Raw genomic sequence first — 20,983 nt, forward strand, 5'->3', positions numbered from 1 at the left:
ATAAGTAGAAACACGTTTTGCAACATTTTTGGCTAACTCTGTTTTGTAAAACACATTGGACTGTTGGCACTGGTGAAAACTGCCAGTTTCAGAGCCAAATATGTCAGTATATTGGTACATAAAACCCTCCTGGTGAAAACTCCCTTTAATGCTATTGGCCTTTGAGCCATTCCGAGTCTGTGTATGGTTGGTATGGGAGGTGATATGTGGAGGCACTCAGATGTAATCTAAAGTTCGCATTTCAGTCAATGGAAAAACGAATGTAGGTTGTTGCTGTTAAAAAGCTGGAGAAGAAGCAACTATTTAGTGGCAGCTGGGTCACTGGGACCCTTCTCAAAATGTCACAATCCTTCCTCTCTCCTCCCGGGCTCCAGGCACCAGCATAGGGCCACCTGAGGGCCAAACACGTGCGTCGCTTCGGTCTCAAGGTCATGACGTCATGCGCCGTCACCTGCGCCCAGAGGCTGCTCCTGGAATCACCGGACGTCAGCACAGCTGCAGTGATGGCCCCGTGCCGTTGGCTCGTGACGAGCACTGCGTCATCGCGTGCCAGTCCTAGATGCGTGCCCTCAGTGGCCGCGTGAACCACCGATGAGAGGCGGGAAAAGTATCCAGCTGTCGATCCACTGGCTCACGAGGATGGCATCTGATGGGAGCTGGGCGGGAAGACACACACTGAGCAGGTTTGACGGGAAGGAGCCACGCATCACGAGAAGAAAAAAAACAATGCCCGAGAACTGGAATGTGCAGGGCGGATGTATGATGAGGAATCTTAATTGCAGAGATTACCTGGACTACCAAAGCCTCCTCTGGCTAAAGCAGGAGTATAATTGCAGAAACCCTGCACACTCTCAAGAGATCCCATCCAAGGCCAGTGGACTGCACAGTGCACACTCGACACAGGTGAAGGGATAACCTCAAGAGGAAGCGTGGCCTGGGGCTGTGAGCATCCCTTTGAAGAGCATCCACACTCTGGGTGAGATTGAACTATCCCTGTCTTCTTCTTGCTGATAGATTTCATCCATCACCGGTGATTTTTGGATACCGAGGTTTGAGCCTCATTACTCCATCTTCTTCGGTTGAGTGTGTAGCCGTGGGTTAAGATTCTGTATGGTCTGTGTGGACTAGTCACAGTAGGGTTGGTTTCACAGGATGATGGAACTATCCAGGTGAGGAAATGGATATATGCCAGGGTTGGGATGTTGGGATGGTATTGTGACAAATCTGCACAATTTGCTCTTGAGATGGCCGCTTATTGGTTTTGCTCAGCATTGGCCACCAGCCCCTCCACTTGCAGTCGTTTTGATATGGTGCTGACCATTATGCCCCCTTCCTCCCCAATGCTGACATGACCGTCCTGCAAGCAGCACTCACTGCAAGACGGCGTCAGGTCATTTCAACTTTTTCATCTGAACTGAGTCCCCACACCTTAGTAGGCTCTTGTCACTCGGATAAAGAATGCTTTATAGCTTTTCTTAAGTGCTCATTTTAAGTTTCAGCCACCCTCCCTAATTGCCTTTCTTTGTCACTTCAATTGTGTGTTGGTTGGCCAAAGGTAGACCTCTCCAAAAGTTGTTCAATAAGCACAGACGTGTTTGAACCCGCTTCTGACTATTTTGTGTGGGACTGTGATTTATTCTTGGAGACTAATGGACATGGTGCGTCACATCAGAAACAACCTCAACGATAAAACCATGGTACTCAACCATAGCACCTTATATTAGGAAACATTTTATATTATATTCTATGCACCACACTGCGCAGCTGCACACCTAAAGAAAGACCGTTACCTATGCTGCCCTGAATTCATTGTCCCAATTTATGATATCTTGTTTCTTTGATCAGATATGTGCTCCAGAGATACAAAACTGCACCACCTGAACCCGACTGTGCACCAAAAAGGACCAAGTTTGCACTCCGCGTTTGCATTTGAATTTCTTAAACCACACCATACCAATGCTATTTTGTGTTAACATATGCAGGAAGGTTTTCTTAGCCTTACGCCCTTTTTACATGGGGCCCAGGCATCTTCAGACATTTTCCCGAGAACACACAAGCGGGGAAGCTGATGTTTGAACACAGGGTTACTGGTTGCACAGCGTGCATTTCTACAGCCTTGGTTTTGCAACAATATACAGAATACATGGTATTCTGGCAGAGTTATGCTTGGACTCTGTCCATGGGGGCAACTTTCAGATTTCAGTTTTGGGGTTCAGCTTTAAGGCACAACCTTTGACTGAGCTAGAAGTGACATCCTGGGAAAGGGTGATCTGGCTTAGAGGGCAATATGCGGGTGGGATTGAAGAGGGCTAGACTTCTGCCTTAGTATCAAATGTCTCGTTCGGTCTGTACATTTCAAATATCCGATACGTCACTGAATATGTAACATATTGCCACTAACATTATCAAAAAGAGGCAGAAACAAAGCTTTAAATTTGCCCTGCCAGAGAGTTGGGATGCTTTTAAATTTAAATTCCGACTTTTTACTCACATCATTCTGCATTTTTGTACAGTGTTTGCAGTTTTATATTCCCACTATGAATGGAGCCCTACACGTACAAGAATGGAAAGCATTTTACACTTGACACACAGGCAAACTCGAGATGTCTTCAATCTCGAAGCTGGGTTTAACATGTGTGACAACGTCACTTGCTCGTAGACATTTTTAGATAAATGCATGCATCTTATTTTTATGCACGATATGATCGCAAGTTACAGTTCTACAAAAAACTAGATACACAGGAGCTCATGTTCATTAATAAGTAACTTAAAATTCATGTGCAAAAATAGCATCTAAGCATTTCACACATGAATTATATGTTACTCATTATTTTAATTTATATGTATGGCGGAGAGGCAGCAAGGAACATAATGTGTGTTCCCACCTACCAAATCCTGCTCACCATACACATACTCCAGCATTAATGTCACCATGAAATGTCCATGCTTGTGTAAATGGTGTGGATTGCTATTTAACCTACCTGCTTTTTACAACTGCATGAATCAGGTGGCTGTCATAGGAATCCATCGTAAACGCTGCCTATCATGCATACATGGCATGCAATGTTTGCTCAATTTGCAATGTAGAATGCAAAAAGGAGGCACAAAGGCAATTTTGTCTGCAGTTTAGACCTCCATTTTGCCCTCTGCAGTGCAAGATATGAAATTTGCGCAAAGGGGACCCGTTTGCATGTAAGTGCAAACAGAGGCCATTTCCACTGCGCAATTTACAGAGATTAAAAAATGAGCCCCTCAGTAAGTTGTGCAAATCGACTGATGGTTTTCGATCTTAAAAAAATAGTATTACTTTGTAACTGAGGCCCTGATTCTAAAGTGCATGCAAACATAAGAAAGTATTCTTCGATTAAGGAAGAACACTTTCCTAAAACGCACCATATTCTATTAAAGTGAGAATGTGGCTGGCCGCCTGGCATCAATGCCACCACTTTTGCATGTGCTTCATTTACTGTTTGACAACAGCCTTAGCAACAATGAGGAATACAGGGCAGGCACTGCAAGGGGAATCTCCTTTCAAAAGCACTGGTTTTGCATGTAAAAAACAGGAGGTAAACTATAAAAGCTCTGTTTTTTTTATCCTCTAATGCACCCTTTTCCTTTCTAAAAATAGCATTTCCAAGACTGCAGCACCACTTTTCTAAATCGCTGAAAGCTTAAGGCCACTTTCGCAAATAAATCGTACCACCACTGATGCGCATGTTTCTCCCACAGCAAGAGATTTTAGCAGCTTTTGCTGCAGGAAAGCACAACATCTCCCCTCCAATACTCCCTCCCTCCTCAGAATGGTGGTGCTGAAAACTGGAGAGAAGAATGTCAGTGTTCCACACTACCTTTAGCAGGAGCCCAGAATTGAGTCCTATGTCTATTTTTAGGAAGGCTAAAATCCCATTTTAACAATATAACTACATGATTTTGCAAAAATGATACCTTTTGTTGACTTGTAAGCGGTGTTAAAGCAAGTGGGGATTTATCTTTGAGGTGCAAGCGCCTATATCCCAGTGCTAACTTCCTACTTTGTGTGCTGGGAGTAGGGTGACCAGATCTTTAAAAAAAAACCCGGACAGGCCATAGACATAAAAGTGGGACTAACATATATAAAAAATACTACTTCTATGTCGCTGGCCTGTTGAGGGGCTGGGGGGGGCGCCAAGGGGGTGTGCTCACATGCACACCCCTCTTATTGGAGGAAAGTGGCCGGGGAGGTCAAGGGAGAGGAAATGGGGGCGTGAAATGATTTTCACGCCCCCATTCGCGCATTTAAAGTTGCGCCGGGACCCGATTTCTGGATTTCGAATTCGGGTCCCGGCACAAACAGGGACCTTGGGCACCCACCCATGCAAACCCCGGACGAGGTTTGCAAAATGAAAAAACTCCCGGGACCCCGGGACAGGGGGTGATTTCCCCGGACTGTCCCGGGAAAACCCGGACGTCTGGTCACCCTAGCTGGGAGACAAAATAAATCACTTCTCAAAGCCAACAAAGAATTAGTGAAAAAAGGGCAGTGCCAGCCACTTGGTGAGCAGCTGCTGTCATGACATGCGTGGCTCTGATGTTAGTGTCATTCCTTCAGCCCCTACGTAATCTCCCATGAAACCATTTGCCACCTTCAGCACCCTTGCCATGGCTCCGATTGGTGCCATCCCCATCTGTGATCCTCATTCAAGTCCCTTGCCTGGTATTGATGCTAACCACATGTATGTCAAGACGCCGGGCGTTGCATAGATAAACAGACACTCCTCTGTGTTCCCTGGAACATTCTTTCTCGGCTCAAAGGGTTTGCACAACAGGTTCTTATGGGAATTATCTCATCACTCACTAGTTTCAAAGTTCTGTGGTCTCTCCACAGACATACACCCACATCCTGGCAGAGCTGCTTCAGCCCCGCCTGCAACCATCCAACATTGATAAGTCCAGCTTCATTACATTTGGTAAAAATGGCAGCTATTATTACAGAATTTATAAGCAGAAGGACTCCAGCCATAAACAAGCATTGGCAATGCCAATAGTTTGGGCTTTTGTAACCTGCCAAATGCCTAATACTTCTACACTAGCCAAAACTATTGGTGTTTGGCAATGTTTGTAACAAGACTCAAGAGAAGGACGCGCAGTGCTCATAAATTGAGTGGCTGAAGCAGACCTGGTTTTATTACATCAATAGCTGGTTTACAACTCCACATTAAGCCATTAACTCTGAAATGGCCGCATTGAAAAAACACTGGAGGCACTTCGAGCACAACATTTGATGGTAAGGCTGGATTAAAGTGAGCTCAAAGACTGCCCACGAGGAGGAAAATGTGCATAAGGCTGCTCCCCCACTGCAATGGCACAGCCAGGCTACAAAGCTGTGCTGTGGAAGGTGATGCAGAACACTGGGTGAACAAGAGCGGAGGAGTTGGGATGGACAGAATAGAGTGAAGAACACATGCATGGAAGATCAAAGGAAACAAGGAGGAATGAGGAAAGTTAGAGAAGAAGGGAGGGGAACAAAAAGAAACTGAGGTGGAGAGGGAATGGGCAACGAGTCGGATGGAGGACAAAAGGAAGATGGGAGGAAAGGCAAGGAAAAAGGTAGGAGGGAGAGGAAGTAGGAGGGGGAAGGGACAAACCCAGGGTGGAGAAATAAGAGAAGAAAACAATTTAAAGAGAACGCAGGAAAATGGTGTGTGTGTGTTTGGGGTTGAAAGAAAAGCATAGACAAGCATAGCGGGGCGTAGGGGGTGTAGCAGCTACATGCCTGCTCGACATAGCAATTCTGCAGAGGGCCATTCAGGACCCAAATCCCTCAGCCATAGTGAGGCAGAGTGTGAGCCCCCAGCCATAGTGAGGCAGGGGGTACCGCAGACCTGGCGAGGAAGTGCATGCCCCCCTCTGGCAGGGGAAGTTGCATCTGCGGCCGCCAGTGGGGGGCTTGCACTTCCTCGCCAGGTCTGTGGTACCCCCTGCACCCACGTGGGAGCCTCATATGGGCTATCAAGTTCAAGCGAGCACAGGCGCAGCAAACTGCTCTGGGACATGCCACAGAGCACTTACCCCGGGTGGCCAATGGTGCAGGTGACCTCGCTTGGAAGGCAACAGGGCTGGGGCAGCGTCCTTCAGCGTTCGGTGACGTCTTCAGCAGAGGCCCAGAATGAGAGCTCTTCCAAGCCAGCAGGTGATCTAGTCGGCAGGTTGGGGCAGGGTCCTTCAGAGTTCGTTCGTTCAGCAGTGCAGACAGGAGGCTATACAAGGCAGGCAGCACAACGGAGATCACACACGGAGGAAAATGCTATGTTTGCGGAAGGCGTGCTTACTTCCTAGAATGGCTCCTTTTAAAGGCCAAAGTTCCCGCGAACAAAGCGTGGCTTCATTATCATTTGCATATTGTTTTCGTTCAGCACACATGTGATCACTGGAAGCACTAACAGCAGCACTGTTCTGTATTTTGATACAATTTTCATTTCGAAATCCCTGACCCAAAAAACAGGCACTGCCGCAGTGGTATTAGCTGGCTATCGATGATGGCAGCTGCAAAATAGTGCAGTAGTTGTGCATATGATAGCAGTGCCTAGCAAATGGCAAATACTTATACGCAAGCCAAAAATGTTGGGTTTGCCCATGCTTGTTGTTAACAGGACATGCATAGTGCTTATACATTTAATGGCTTAAGGCATACCTTGTCAAGACTTTTTTATTACACCAGTAGCGAGTTTACAGCTCCAATTGAGTCATCTCAGAAGGATGCTTTGAATAAACACTGGCAGGCACTTTGAGTTAAAAGTTTGATGCTAAGGCTGGATAAAGTTAACTCTAAGGGATTCCAGAAGGGTGTGTTTTGGGCGGGGAGCGCAGGAACTGGGTGGTTATGGTCATAGTGATAAACATGGGCAAGTGCAGTCAATGGGTGGGTAAATGACCAAACAACACCTGCAAGCTTTGAGTCCCTCCTCATATGCCATTTCCCCCTAGATGTACTTTAATGCAATAGTTTGGGCTTATTGGGTGGTGCTAGCCAAAACTAAAGACAGGACTGGACTTGCATCTCCTGCAAGGAATCTGACAATTTTGGCATGCATTATTTTAACACTGGAGCAGTAGCTTACTGCCCACTGGACTGAGAGGCGCGTCACCCTGACCGAAAATGAAATGTGTCTTGTCCAATGGCGTTTCTGATTCTTTTCGCTCCAGAAGCGATATTCAAATCTAAGGTGCTGTTTGAACAAGAAATCTTCCAATAAAGACATATCATAAGATCATAGCGCCTCACGTTTCTAAGCGCTTTAAAGAAAAGGTGCAGTTATTACCCCGTATATTGCTACTATCAAAACTGACTTCAAACGGATGTATGGATGAGCCAACTGCACCAAGATTTTAACTTGCATACGGGCCCCGTGTATGAGGTGGGCGCTTAATATGCTGAGCTAGCTACCCAGTCACCCAGTGGTGCTTCACAGTTCTATATTAAATGAAGAGTTGTACTGTTTTCTTTAACTTTTTAAAAACGTTTAATATATGTAGGCCTTAAATTGAAAGCACACTTTAATAAAATTGAAAAAGGGGGACCCTTTGGTGCGGGCGGCCTGCTGCGGTCCTGTGGGGTGTTAAGCAGCCGCAGAGCACACATCCTTGTTTGTGGTCAACAGCAGAGCTCTTGCTGTCAGAAGGAACAATGCATTGATTGGAATCTCACTTTTTCGAGGGCATCTGAAGTGTATACCTGCAAAACATGTAGGGCAGGCAATGACTCGATTCAACCTAAACACAATGGCCCTGATTCATGGCAATATTTGCGTTGACAATCAGGGATTTGCGTGCCAATCTGCACGTAAATCCCTGTTTGCCGATTCATGGAACTGAATGCGCTGGACATTTCCAGGACTTGCATGGATTCCGCACAGGCTCAGCACGTCTCTGCGAGTGGACGATTGCTTTGTGCGAGACTCCAAGCAGAGTGTGGTCTGGGCCTATGCAGCGACCCAAATAGGGTGCTGAACATGCAGAAAGAGGAAGAGCATGCGAAAATGTGAGTATGTTGGGGGACGGTCCACAGCCAAGCAATCGCACGCCCACACCAACGCAAGTACAACCGTATTCATGGATTCGATGTTGCATCACGAAAAATTACACGCAAACCCCAGCACCCATACGCCACATGATAGCAGATGTAAAGTTCAAAGGCCCATAGGAAACAACAAGCATGCAAAATGCTGACCATACGAGTGACAGCACATACAATTGCAGGGGTGCACGCAAGTTACGAGCACTCATAACCTGCATTCCCTCTGTAATTTACGATCAGCATCACTCAGCTTACGATCAGCATCACTCAACTGGCATGCCCTGTGTAAGTTACGATCAGCATCGCAATTTACGATCAGCATCACTCAATTTATGATCAGCATCACTCAACTTGCTTGCCCTTTGTAAGTTACGATCAGCACCTCATAACCTGGGTTCACGCAAGTTGAGTGGTGCTGATCGTAACTTGGGTGTACGCAAATGAATGGGTGATCGCATGCATTTCTCAGGGGTGCTGGATGGTGGGTTAAAGGTAGGCGCAAAGGTTGTTGTGTAGTTTGTTTGGGGGCGTGTTGTTGGTGTTCCGGCCGCGACTTGCATATACGGTTACTTTGCACGAACAAGTCCATGAATACCCAGAGCGTGCAGAAGAACGACTGGACGCAGGCTCGTGCAGAGCCATTCTTGGCATGCAGGATCTGCAGGATCGTTGAACTCTTTACCATTAATCAGGCCCAATATGTCATAGGTTGAATTCAGTTTCCTTATGGGAGAGGGATAATATGGCGTCCCCTTTAACTCCACAGCGCTATGAATACTCTGGCCCTGTGCAACATCCTTGAGCTTTAGGAACAGAAATTGAAGGGTAAGGGAAGAAGCCAGAGAGTGGCATGGCATTAGAGGAGCAGGATTTGCCACCAGAGGGTCACCTCCCATTTCTGAATCGAGAGTTGCACACTTGCTACATTAATACTTAATGCAATATGCATAACAACTTATGTGAAAGGCTCGTTCCATGCAAACCTGCATCCATGCAGTGACATACCTGAAGGTCAAAAGATGCCCCACACCCGAGATGCACTTTGTACTCAATCGAGAGGAAACTCATCTTGTCGAAGAGCAACAGTGCTGGATGCTAGGATGCAGCCAAATTAGACCCATTATCGATTGTGTGAATGGCCCAACACATCCCTCAGCACCATTTATTCAATGTCTTTAAATCTCAGAAAGGAGCACTCATCTTTTCCGTCACAATAGTTTCTGCGTACAGTGCATTAACAGGCTGAAAATCATGCTCTCAGCAATGTGGTAAGCAGTGGGGGGTGCAGGGGACGGGATGAGGGCGCTCTGCAGACTCACAGTACTCTCGAAAAGGCCTCAGACACTTCAACAAGTGCCTCATTGAACAGTGTGTAGCGCCAACTAGTCGAGCCACTGGACAGCGCATTGCTAGCTGTTTACATGGCTCACCGAGCTGGTTTGTCCAGTAAAGGGTTGTTCTGTGCTGAGCATGCTGGGCCTTTAACTAACACGGATCTAAAACCCAGCCTAAGAAATATTTTTTTCAATGAATGAATTTACCCCCACTTCTTGTACTAATGAGGGAGACCTAGAGGACTTAGATGAGAGTAATGCAAAGTGCAATTTTAAGGAATTACAGTGAAACGCACAGATTTGTGTTTTCCCATAAGGAAAGACAAAATGATCCGTACATTTCGATTCCGTACACAAGATGTTGGATCAGAGTGAAAGAGCTGCCTATTTTCCCCAGAGTAGCTTACATCACAGCCTTAGATCGCACTGATGGGTATGTCCATCACAGCAAATTCTTTCGTAGTATTTGGTGTCCTTCCTCGTCCCTTTCTTTCCGCATATGTGTTTGCTTTGTGTATGCTTGACTTATATTTAAATACAAACTTAATTGCAATAAAAACATGGAGAACATGATTTTCTATCCAATAAAAAGAAAATCACACAATTCATTCAAGGTAGAAAAAAAGCATACAGTATAACATATAAAGGTGAATAATATCAATTATTACAAGTATTGCAAATTACTTTAGCTATTTAAAAAAAAGATTATACACATGAGATGTATGGTATCCTTCCCATTCAAAGATGGCTGCTAGTTTTGCCTTGTTTCCAGAAATCTTCCTTACAGACAGTCATCCAAGATGGCTGCCTCCATGGAAGAGCTCCCAAAAACTGAAAGAGTTCCGTGATGGTGAGGAATGGGTATGATTAGCCTTAGGGAATACATTGGCTAGGGGCAGGGAATGGGAGGGATTATAACTGTGTATCCCTGCTCAAATGTCATCTCCATTGGAAAAGCATGCAGACCCTAATTCAGAGCCCATATTTGAAGCTCTTATGTTGATGACAATAGTTTTGGCTTTAAAGGTAGCACTTTCAGCGCCACTTAATAGCCCAAACTAAAAAGAAGCATTGGCAATGCCAACAGTTTGGGCTTTTTTGTAGGCATGGGAAAGGCATTTGCCGGCATTGCCATAGTGGTATTAACTGACCATCAATGGAAGCAGCGGCAAAATGATGGTTGCACCTAAGCATATAATAGCAGTGTCTGGCAAATACCTAATGCTCATACACAAGCCAAAACTGTTGGTTTTGCCAATGCTTATTTTTAACATGACTTCAGTGAAGTACATGCATAGTGCATATAAACTGAGTGGCTGAAGGCAAACCGAGTTGAGACATTTTTATTACACCAGAAATGCATTTACAGCTTTAATTAAGTCGTTAACTCTCAGAAGACTGCTTTGAAAAAACACTGTCAGGCACTTCGACCACAAAGTTTGATGCTTAGGCTTGATAAAGCAAGGTCAAAGAGTTCCCATGAGAATGAGTTTTGGGCGGGGAGCGGCCGGAAATGGGTGGAAATGGCCATGGCAATTAGCATGGCCATGGGCAGTCAATGGATGGGTAAATAATCAAGCAACACCTACAGGTTTGTTTCCCTCCTCATGTGCCATTTTTCCATGGCTGTACTCTAATGCAACAGTTTTGGCTTATACCTTATAACCAAAACAAAAAATGATAACATTATTATTACAAAGGAGGCCTTGGTTAATATAAATGCTATTCCCTCATAAGAAAGCAATGAAGATGCAAACCTTTGCTTCCACAAATGGGTGCCCACAACCACTGCCTTTCTGTAGCCGCTACGAGACATTAGCAACAAATCACCATATAATATTCAAGCAAGCAAACAAATGATTATGTACACAACCAGGTTGATGATCTGTATGAAAAGGAAAGGTTCTTCTGTCAAATGCACAGATCTGTAAACAATGCAACCAGAGGTCTGTATTATGAAGGTTGTTGAAATTAACTTTGATTAATTACTTCATGAATCAACATGGATTACTCACAAAAGTGTATGGCACCTTCCATGTAGCCAATCTTGCATATGTTTTCGCAAATCTCACTTCATCAAGGCCAATTTATAGACTACATCAATTATCAATTGAAAAATATATTATAAATTAAGAAAGGTGATAGTATGAAACTGAAAAAAATCTTTGAAAGAATCAACGGTTATTCTTTTAAAGGATTCATCCCATTGTGCACTTCATCTTTGATCTCTGGCTATTCTATAAGTGTTATTCTTAGTGTCCTGTGCACATTACTGAATATGATTCTTCATATTCTACCAGTATTTGTTCATATGTTCTGCTATGTTAGTGTGTTGCAGTATAGGTTATCCGTCATGTTGTATTCAGTCGGGCCGGGTTTTGCTCAGGCCGTTAACTTGGACTGCTGGCCCGTTACCCCTGTAACGCCACAGTAAAAACAAAAGTCAATTTTACCACTGAATATCCTGGATATAAAGAGAAGTGCTCAAGAACTATTTATAACGACAAAGTGTCCCAAAGACAAACTAAAGACATTTGTTCAATAGGGCTTGTCGATGGCAACCCGGAGTGAAGTCCAACACATACCTGAAAAGAGATCTTCTGAGGGTCACCTCTCCAGCCTGGGCAAGCGGAATGACTCCGAGGAGTTCTCGCTCAAGTAATGCTCCCTGTGAAAGTTTCTCACCCTCTCTCAAGTATTGCTCACTGTGAGGTAGCGGCCCCCTCCCCTGCACACTTGCAAATTATCACTAATAGCAAGAGACTTACATGCCAGGTATCATTCACAATTACCTGGCTGCCATTTTCTGTAGAGAAGCATGACTCAAACTAGGTGACACCCATTGTGAAGGCTTCCCTTACACACTAATAGAGCGTAACTCACTGTGATGAGCTCTGTTTTCATGAGTTGAAAGTTACTCAGTGCTGCACATGCTGTGTACACGAGGGACTCTTCTTCTGGCTTACCTTTCTGTGGGAGAGGGACACTTGAGCTGCTCTTGCGTGTAGTGTGCCTGTTATTTTTATGATGGAAACGTGCCCCGCTGCTGCCTTTCCTTGGCCTTTTCTTTGTGTCAAGGAAACGTGCAGTGTCCCGGTGGATAGCTCATGAGTTAAGCACACACATCAAATATAGTGCCTGCCTGCACTTGACAGGTTCGAACGCTGTGGCATTGCTGACTGAGCCCTTCAGGCCATTTCCTGACTACCAGTGAATCGGGTCCTATTACAGCACTTATAAGCAGAAGAAATCTAGCATAAAGAGATATACACACATTATTGATATAATGCTGTTGCCAGTGCCATACGTACTTACTCTACATAAGAGAAAAGCATGTTGCTGCCGGTGCTGTACCTGCTCTAAGAACGAGTTGAGTTGCCAATAGTAGCCTTCAAAAAATAGGAGACGCAGCAGGGGAGGATATGGGCTGCAGCGCCGTTCTGTGTAGACCCGATATTTTGACTGGTAAAGTGAGCACCATATGCAGTGTGCATGCTTCAATTCCTATCAGAGACATGTTTGATACATTGGTGGTCATTCTTATGTTCGAAAATGCACTTTGTTTTCAGCAAAGCAGCCAGCATCCGATATTCAGGGCACCCACAGTCTTCAAAACACCTAGCTCCGCCCCTCAGTCCTGCACACACCACTGACAATTCTCCCCCCCCCTGCCCCCCACCCGCACCAACTGCTACCCCTTCCCCCGCGCTCAAACAGGGGTAGGGGTGGGAGGATCCCCAGTACATTTTGTCAATTTCCAGCACTCAGGCACAGTGAACAGTCACGAACGCACTAGGCAAACTCTCCCTCTAATAAGATACAAAAATTGGTGCACACCGATTCGGTTTACTATTTGTGAAAATAGTTAAGAAAAAGTTAGTCAATTAGATTTAAGGTGCGGGGGAGGAACTGAGATCCTGGCACAAGACCTCCACAAATGACAAACAAAGAAGTAGAAGGTTCAAGCTTTGAACCCTTCCGTCCTCTGCACACTTTTTATGTGTTGGCTAAACCAACTACTCTGAGGTTACAGTAGTTGGTTTAGCCAACACATAAAAAGTGTGCAGGGGAAAGGAGGGTTCAAAGCTTGAACCTTTTCCTTCTTTGTTTAAACTCTCCCTCTAAACCAGGCTGAGGTCCTGAGTCTGAGCTCAGCAGTGCCATTTTGTGAAGGAACCACACTTTTCTTATTTGCCCCATATTCGGTATCTATATTTAGACACATAACATGGAGCAAATAAGAACGTGACGTTCCTTCACAGAACGGCACCTTTCTTATTTCACATGGAGCTCAGAATCTGCCCTCAGTCTGGTACAAGGGCGCTCATTCTAAGCTTTATGGCAGGCGGCAAAATGTGGTAACTCACTTGCCCAATATGTCCCTGAACCGCAGAAATTGCAAGTTATGCTGTAAAATCTGCAGTAAATAAACAACGAAGGAAACATTTATTAAATGCACAATAAATCGAGTAGAGTAGTAACAACATGTGCCTTTACCTTAGAAAATATGAGCTGAATGACCGCATGATTATGAATTGGAAACTACAGGAACTTCCCCTATGCACTAATTCACATACATGTACCCCCACCTCCAAGACGAAGGTAATAATTGACAGACTACAAAGGACACACCCAAACCACCCCTCCCAGTATGCAGAGCACCCTGCAGCCTGCAGGAACTATGGACCTTGACCTGCCGGAGCTATCATTTTCATTGAAGGCACCTGGCAACAGGAACAGCAGGAGGATCGGAGACTGTTGGCGCACAGGAGGACAGCCACGGTTCCCAGGTACCGACCTTTCCCGTGGGCACTCAGTGGCCATCAGCGCATCTCCCCAGATAGGTTGCCGAGATCAACTATGCCATCCATCGGGCGGCTGATACAGAAGGCTGACCTTAACAACAGGCTATGCACAGCCACTGCCACATCCCCTAATGAAATTTGCACCTGTCTTGCATGTTTCGCCACAGTGTTCCGTCAGGACCCAGTGGGAATGTTGCATGGAAAGTCCCAGCATACTTTCTGTGTGGTCATTGTCCAGGAAAGCAATAACACAATGCTGGCTGTGCAGCAATTAATTGCCTTTTCTAAGGACTACACGGATGTAAATGCAGGCCGGGCCCTCATTTTTACGAAATAGCTTTGGTCCCCAACATTGTGGTCACCTTGGATAACCCCGACGTTCCATTGGCCCGGACACAGGTAAGGAAGCAGGTGATGAACAGCCGGACGCACACTTTGAATATGCAGACGACTTGCGGCGCCTACCTCTGTATCACCCATCACTCTGCTTACTTCCCAGGATCACCACACGACTCCACGATCCTTCACAGCATCAGCCTGCCATATTCCATGGAGTCGAATGTGGGTAAATGGTCAGGCAGCAGGTTATCCCCACAGCATCCCTCTATTGGTGCCTCACTGCCACCTTTAGTACGGCACCACTATTGACAACATACCCTCCTCCAGCCAAACTTTGCAGCCACAACTCACTGTGTGTCAGAATGGGGATGCATGCGTGCAGAAGACCTCAGAAATCGTGTGGATGTAATGTCATTTCAGCATGTTTTACATGCCCATTGTCCTTGCAAGTGTGGTGCGGCATATCACATGTCCCAGGTTCCTCCAGCTTTGCTCTCCTGTCACTGGTATGTCAACCATGTACAGTCCAACAAAACCACCATAACAGTGCCCTCAAGGTTATTATAAAGCCACGGTTGAGACTCTGTAGTTAAGGTTACATAGGAAAATTAGAAATGCTTTTGCGTATACCTTTTAGACACACTGGGGAATCTTCACCAGATTTGGCATGCAACCAATCGTGCCTATCCTGAACAGGCCTTCCAAATGTGGTGACAATCCATGCACGAATTCAGTGCTTATGAGAAACTGAGAAAAGGGAATTTTTCCCAGTTGAATAGAATAAGAAACACCAAAGGGAAAATGAATTTTTCGGAAAACGATTTCTCAAAATTGACCAGTTCCGATGTTCTCCTATTGCAACAAATTTGAAGCTTACCATTCGCTTGATTTTGTTTTAAAAAGACTGAAAAACACACCAGCCAAACAGGAGACATGAACTTCTGAATTACAGCCCTCATTGTGCTTAAATGTGAGGTTTACATAGATTTCAGGAAGGTTAGTGAAATCTCTCGCTTTGACCCATATACCATGCTAAAAACCAAAGAGAAGATTGAGGGTGTGGTGGGACCAGTGATGTATACTTAAGTTGACTTAACAATAGGTACTGGTAGATCCACTTATCCATGGAAAAGCGAGAGATAATCGCCTTCATCTCAGCTCTGGGTCTCTTCCAATTTACTGTCTAATACTTCAGGCTACATGGAGCCCCATAGATCTTTCAAGCAGTGATGGACACAATACTTTAACCACACCAGATCTTTGGGGGAACCTACCAAGATGAAATGGTGGTCCACAGAACTGGACTGACTGCATGGGATACCTTCATTTCATTGCCGTAGTCTCCGAAAGGCAGGGCTGAAAGGCCAATCCAGCAAAATATCACCTCACTCTTTCCTCAGTAATGTACCTAGGCTATCACGTGTGATCAGCCACAACAGGCCAAAGTGGCAAACATCTGGAACAGGCAGACTCCCCTTTGACCATTGCAATATCCTTTACAGACCAGCTGAAAGGCTCCCAGTGTAATTGCATGCAATGACGGAGAGAACTGAGAAAGTCTTTAAAATACTGAAGAGCTCGCTTTGTCATCCTCCCTCTTAATGATGCCCAACTTTAGCAATCCTCTCATTCAGCAAGTAGACGCCTCTCAACTGGGTTGGGGCAGCATGCCATCAAGGCTGCAATGGCATGAAGCGGCCAATCCTTTTATCAGTAGGAAGCACTATTCCTGCAAGAAGAGCAGTGTCACAATTAAACTAGAGTGCATGGCCCTTAGATGAAGCGTAGAGGCTCTCGCGTATTACCTGAAAATATGTAAATGTTCTTTATCTGTGGACCAAGCGCCACTCCCATGCCTGCCTAGATCCAAAGACACCAACTCGAGAGTCATGGGATGGTTTCAGCCCCTTCAGTCATTCTCTTTTTCCATTGTCCATGGGGAGGCCAGGTTGCAGCAGGCAAATGTGGATGATAGAAGTAGATACCCCTATGCAGAACCCCAGGGGCGTGAGAAAGAACAAACGGTGATATGCGACAGAGTCGCTTGCCTAGGCCTGGGGGCATGTAGTGTGGTGAGCAGGGAAGCAGGTCCCTCTCGGGGCTAATGGACGATGGGCCTGGAGGTAGCATGGGAGAATGTCCTGATCAGCCCCACTTAGACCCTGTCTCAGGGGAGGCACTGCCACATCAGGCCATTAAAAGGCACTTTCCCTTTAAGGAGAGTGGTCATTGCACCTAGAAACCTGGAACAAAAGGACATCATTGATGCACAGATCTCCCCATTCCTAAAGCGAAGAATTTTGCGTGTTCCTGGGAGAGAGGAATTTGTCAAGAATGTCTCTTTAAGAGAACTCAATGTTGTAAGCAAAGAAAACCATGTAGCAGGAATTACATTTTTTTCTGCCCCAGTAGTGAACAAACGCTCAGATATCAGAAGCACATTGCATTTTCTTATGGTGTTCACGCAGCCAGCCTGCACAGACTTCAGAGGCACCCCATGTATTCTTATGGTACCTGCATAGAGAGTCAGCAGGGGCATCAGAGGCACACCAGATTTCCCCAAAGCACTCACGCAGTGTGCCCGCTCCGATACCAGAGGCACACCAGATTTCCCCAAAGCACTCACGCAGGGTGCCCGCTCCGATACCAGAGGCACACCAGATTTCCCCAAAGCACTCACGCAGTGTGCCCGCTCCGATACCAGAGGCACACCAGATTTCCCCAAAGCACTCACGCAGTGTGCCCGCTCCGATACCAGAGGCACACCAGATTTCCCCAAAGCACTCACGCAGTGTGCCCGCTCCGATACCAGAGGCACACCAGATTTCCCCAAAGCACTCACGCAGTGTGCCCGCTCCGATACCAGAGGCACACCAGATTTCGCCAAAGCACTCACACAGTGTGCCCGCTCCAATACCAACGGCATACCAGATTTTCCCAAAGCACTCACGGAGTGTGCCTGCTCCGATGCCAACGGCATACCATATTTTCCCAAAGCACTCACGCAGTGTGCCGCTCCGATACCAACGGCATGCCAGATTTTCCTAAGGCACTCATGCAGGTAGTCTGTTTTACAAATTAACACTGTGTTTGGCAATGCAAAGTCAGAAAGCACAAACCGGGACACTGCAAAAATTAAAAAAAGTATTAATGTTACTTACCTTCTTGTAAACCACACTCGAGCACACAGGGCAGGCAATTAGGTACAGTCAATCACTGCCTTTCACTTATTCACGTATAGAGGTGCCGACCCTCAGAGGAAGCCCATCCCGAGGCGAGGGGTTTCAGTGTTATAAATGCTTAGATCCCCAGTTAGACAGTGTGGGTGTTTGGATCAGGAGCTGGCAGAAGGAGTTTGGAGCAAGTTGAAGATTAAGGAAGAAGTCTGGAGATGGAGTGGATAGGGGAGAAGTTTGGAGAGAAGAGAGGGAGGTTGGAGACACCTGGAAGGGTACATTGGGAAAATCAGGAGGAGGTTCATTGGAAACATCAGAAAGAGATTGGTTTAAGAGATTGAGGGGACGTTTGCTGGAAACATCAAGAGGAGGTTCATTGGAGGCATATGGAAGGCACCAGAGGGAATGCTTGGTCCAAGACAGGATGTAGAGGTGAGACCCCAATCTGAAGGGGTCAAGCCCGCGGCCGGAGGAGACCTGAGCCCAAGACCTGACATCAAGGAGGAGCAGGAGTAGAGAGGCGGGGAATGAGGGAGGTCAGGATTCTATGAAAGGGATTTAACCTGCTTCTGGGCCTTGAGGAAAGCAAAGCCAGTTGGTTCTGCCTCAACAGTAAGGAGAAAGTCTACTACTACCTACAGCTTATGGCAGAGTCCCAGCGACAGCTACAGGAACTGAAAGGTATAGTGCAGGTGGTTGTATTGCACCCAAAACCAGAAACAAGCAGGAAGAAGTCCAGAGGGAGAGTACCCCTAGAGAATGAGTGACAGGGAAGTACCCCAAACCTTGTGAATTGTATAAAGAAACCCTGACACTGTTGGAAATATTTTGAAGAGACTATTCCAACGCCTGACCCTTTTAGAGTTTGTGATGAGCAAAGCGGAAGGTTGATGGCTAGAAGCCTGAAGGTTTTGAATTCATCATAACCACATGTAACCAGCCAAACCATTGTTTTCAGCTTGTCAAACCTTTCCAGAAGGGGCAAGACCATATGCAAATGAGGTAGGGCCACTCCAAAGGGAACAGTCTAGCCCACACTGCATAGTCACGTCGCTTCTGCATGAGCCCACAAGCAACACCAGGCTTGCTTCAGGCTCATTGGCTACAGTCAGTGAGGTGTAGTGTGTGTGTCTAGGCCCAGCAGGTTAAGGGCCCACTTCTGGTAATAAACGTCCCATTTGGAGTGATGAAAATCAAAACTGACCCGTGATGGCCGGTTGGTTTTGAATTAATCATAACCATGGGCATTGCTTTGGGTAACCCTCCAGACCATCATTGTCAGCCTGCCCAGCCGTTACAAAAGGGGAAAGAGCATATGCAAATCAGCTTGGTCCCCCTCCAAAAAGGGCAGTCCTGCCCAAAATGCTAATTCGGATCCCTTCTGCACAAGACTGCAAGCAACCGGGAAACATAACACTCATCGAGAGGTGTCCTTATATCAAACACGTACCCCTTAGAATAATGGAAAGCAGGATTCTTAGTGATACGGGGACAGGGATGCAGCAGTAGGGAAGTGTGATGAAGTGCCAGGTCTGGGGGTTAGAGGATGGGGCTGGGGAAGCAACGGGGGGCCAGGCGCTGGCACCTGTGACATGATGTAGGGCCCGGATGAGGCAAACAGAGCATCCTCCAGGCTGCTCAGTCCACCTCTAACCTATGGTGCTCAGTCCATCTTCCCAGCTCTTCTCTGTTGTCCCCCTTACAAAAATCATATGTCTGACCCAACCTGTCCACTAGGGATTAATACCCCTCCAGACTTTGTTGGGTTTATGGCAGTCATCAGAATGAATTTTAACTTCCGGTAACCAAGTTAGTCTTGAAGATTTGCAGCAAGAGCCTTCTTGTCACCTGTACACCAGCATCATAGAGTTACATGTCGATGTCTCAGGAGGATAGCTCAGGGGCAACGCGCTCGCCTTGAAAGCAATGACAACATGGAGCAACACAGGTTTGATCCCCTGTGTCCGTGCTTAGAAACCTCTGGGCATTATGCGCGTTATAAATAACCTATATTATCATATCATGTAGCAGGTCCAGATGGAGAGCATGAGAACATCCTGAACAGCCCAGAACAGCCAAACAATAGGCAATGGTCCCATTCAGGGAGAACTCAGAGAACAGTTACAGAGTTCTCTGTGTGGAGCTGTGAGCTTGTGTGAGAAGCATCCATAGGTTGCAGGAGGCGTAGGGCTATGGACTGGCAGCAACTGGGAGGAGGACCAGTGGGAACAATTGGGGCGAGGATTTCACAAACGAATGGCAGCAGCCCTATTAAGGTTTCGGTCCGTGCACCTGCGCATGGACATGTAGATCAACAAGGAGCAACTGTGCACAAGAGGCAATCCTACTACTCTGCTTGTTTGGCTTTGCAGCTGAGTGGGGTCTAGTGTTGGTGGGCCTCGTTGACAGGTCAACTCTGGTATAAAGGCACGCAGCGCATAAGGCTGAGCGAGGGTGTTTGTGAGATTTAAGTGCTGCAATTTTAGGACAGCAAGAAGGAGAGAAAAGTTGAGAAATGAGGTGAACAGAGAGGTGGAGAAGCATAGAGAAGAGGAGGAGGAGTGAAAGTCAAAGTGGTGGAAGAGAGAAGAAAGGCCTGATGTGAGATATAGATTGGAGAGGAGGAAGAAAAAAGGAGAGCGAAAGGAAAGATTGGAGAAGAGGAAGGTGTAAAGCAAACACCGAAAAGACGAGAGACGAAGGAGAAGAGGAAAGGATAAAAGGAAGTTAGTGTAACAATTGTACTGAAGAAACAAAGGTGAAAGAAAGAGGAAGCGAGGAAGAGGAAGAAGAAGACCAATGGAAGCGAAGAGAAGGAGTAAAGAGGGCCCAGTTGTTGTGGGGCATCCAGGAGGGACCTGGAGATGGAAGAAGCTTAGGGGGAGTTGAGACATGGCCAGGAGACACAGAAGGTGTCATTTGAAGAGGACAACTGACAAACCAGGGGCAGGTGGTGATTGTGACAGAGGCAGCCACCAACACCCTAGGGCCTGTGCGATTATATACTCCGGTCCGCCAAGGTCAATGATCATCAATCCAGAGTCCCTCGCGCCCAGACAGGTGGAAGGGGCCATCTTGGAGACCCACATTATGACCATGCGACGACAGAATGAGAATAACCACTCAGCCAAGATAAGAATTAAGTGCAAGAGACACTTGAAACTCCACGATCTGGAGGGCAATCACAAGCAAAAAGAGGGGAGGTTTTTGACGGGCTGAGTTACTTAAGCAAGCTGGAATTGCACATCATTGATTTCCTTGATTGCCCCCATTCTT

The 20,983-nt window shown here is 46.3% G+C and overlaps 1 protein-coding gene across 1 annotated transcript in view; it reads left to right on the forward strand.

Annotated features, from left to right (window-relative positions):
- The window catches only part of DNASE1 (deoxyribonuclease 1), a 217,228-nt gene that overhangs the window by 116,752 nt on the left and 79,493 nt on the right, over positions 1-20,983 (forward strand). The gene's annotated exons all lie outside the window — the stretch shown is intronic.

The sequence above is a fragment of the Ambystoma mexicanum genome, chromosome 2q (assembly GCF_040938575.1).
Source record: "Ambystoma mexicanum isolate Mex_15411 chromosome 2q, UKY_AmexF1_1, whole genome shotgun sequence".
In the NCBI taxonomy this organism is placed as follows: domain Eukaryota; kingdom Metazoa; phylum Chordata; class Amphibia; order Caudata; family Ambystomatidae; genus Ambystoma; species Ambystoma mexicanum.